The following is a 2,419-nucleotide window of genomic DNA, read 5'->3' as shown; positions in this document are numbered from 1 at the left end:
CTCCTCCTCAATTCTCATAGGGGTTTGGGAAGGTGAGTAACTTTCATCATGTGATTACTCTTCTCTTTTATATTTCTTCTCTTAGGAGAGGGTTCAGGTGGCCTTTCTTCAAAAACAACACTAGTGGATTCAACTATCTATTTTCCTTTATTCACAATGGGCCTTTGATCCTGAATGACAGTATATCCTAACCTCCTTTGCACAATTAATGGGCCTGCCCCTATATTGGGAGTGAAACTCAATCTTCTCATCATTTCCCTGGCTTTATCTGGAAAAGAATCAATAAAATGTTGCTTCTTCTCATTCATTACCACCATTATTTTGGGAAATGTACTCATAAGCTTATTTATTCTATCTATAGTAGTCACGGCATTACTAAGAGGGTTGTAACCTTTATCAAAACAATTAATAAAATCCAAAACTTTTGAATAGACTCTCCATTTTTCTTTCTTTGTTTCTTCCTCCTGTAGAGAGTACTCATTCCTTATTACATCTTTAGGGAAATAAAATCCATGTTGAACTAGATGAAGCTTGATTCTATGCCTAAGAGTAGAGTTAAAGAAATCTTCTACATCACAAAAATGAGAGTGAGATACTGCCATTTTATAATGATCCAAAAATTTGTAGAGGAAGACCCACCCTTCCTTGGTTATTACAAATTGGTGGTCTACTGTGCAAGTGGGAAAAATTGATCTTGTTCCCCTTTTGTGCAAAAAGGCTTCTTCCACTCCTCCGAACTACAACAAAAATTTAGCCACTCCTACCTTTAAGGGCACTTGGTAAGGTAGTACATGGGGTGTCCCTTTGAATCCATAAACTCTAATGATAGTTGAAACTGAATATGGGATGATATCTCCCCAATTATGTGAAACTTTTAGACTATGGTGTTTTTCCATAGGCCTAACAAGGTGCATTAGTGCCTTAGGAATTCTGGGATTGTCACTCAATATGAGGCATCTTAGTTTGGAGGAAAAGTGCCTATCAAATCTAACAAAACCAATATTTTCTGCCTCTCCAGTCATATCTACACTCCATAATTGAATTGGCAGTACTTCCCCCTCTTGTTCTTTTTTCAAAACCATTTCTTTACCAAAGCATGTAGTCCCCTTAAACAAAAACATGTGCATCAATACGGAATATTGGCCCCAAACCTTTTCAACCTTACCCTTTGCAATCCCCACCAATCCACTATGAATCTCATCTGCCAGATAAGAAGAAAAATCAAAAATTATTTCCACAGCAAATGAGGAGATTTGAGTGATCATATACATAAAACTCACAAGGATAAAGTCTTCTTCACCCTCTCCAAAAACTCTACACAGGGTCCTATATATTTCTACTGCCCTAGCATTGAAGCATGATTTCTTGAAAGGTTCTTTAAAGGATGATGTTATTGTTGGTAGGGTTCCAATTCTGCTAATGTGGGCCTTCAGTGCACCTTGTCTAACTACATCCTTCTTTGACATATATTCTTTTTCTAATTTTGCCAAATCAATGGGCACATGATACCTAGTGAGAGGTCCCAAATGGAAAACTTCCCTAATCTCTTCTAGACTGATAGTGATTAAAACTTCACCATCTACTCTTCTCACTACCCTAGTGGCTTGATCATAACTCTTCACCACGGCCTCAAGGAGGTCATAATCCATAAAGACACTAGGAACAACTAGCTTTCCCATATCAAAATTCAATATATTGGCATGTGGGGTATACAGTTTCCTTTCTACAAACCATTTCTTGAACAAATTCAAACCAGTTTGTGAGGTTTGAGCATCCTGGACCCAATTACCCTTGTCATACAATCCATCAGCTATCCTCAACCTAGGGTTTAATGAGGTCAACCTTTTAACTTGCACTATTTCTACAGTAGACTTAGGCAGCAACTCAAGCAAGTCATCATGTACATTTCTATCCAAATAATTTACTTGACCTGAAAATCCCTTCTTTGGAGGCATCTTTGATTATGCTTTATAGAACTGAAACACCTATAGAGATTATAGCAGATTTACTTACTTGAATTTCGTCCTCATTTTCCTCTGTATTCTGGTAGATTTTTTTCATGAGCAAACTGCTTCACAAGCTTGCCAAACTTCAACACAATTTTCTTTAGTAATTGCTTTTGCTCAAGAATAGCTCAAAATCTTTTCTCACGTAAGGTGAAACTGATGAAATCTTTTGTATTATACTCTATTTTTTCCTCACATGCAAAGCTCTCATGTCTAATTAATACACAAAGTGGCACCATATTCTGCATTTAAATTTGCGCAGTCGATCTTTAAAAATCCTATGATCATGGGAAATGGAGAAAGACAACTAGGCATTGCACTTGACAAGTTGGTCAATCAATCCAATGAAAATTACCCACGTATATGGCTCTTTCCTTGATGGTGCTTCTTTCTAGACCCACTGGCGACAAAGG

Source organism: Cupressus sempervirens, chromosome 5 (assembly GCF_028749045.1).
Source record: "Cupressus sempervirens isolate cs-2001-9-10 chromosome 5, ASM2874904v1, whole genome shotgun sequence".
Classification (NCBI taxonomy): Eukaryota; Viridiplantae; Streptophyta; class Pinopsida; order Cupressales; family Cupressaceae; genus Cupressus; species Cupressus sempervirens.
Note: the sequence above shows the minus strand (reverse complement) of the source record.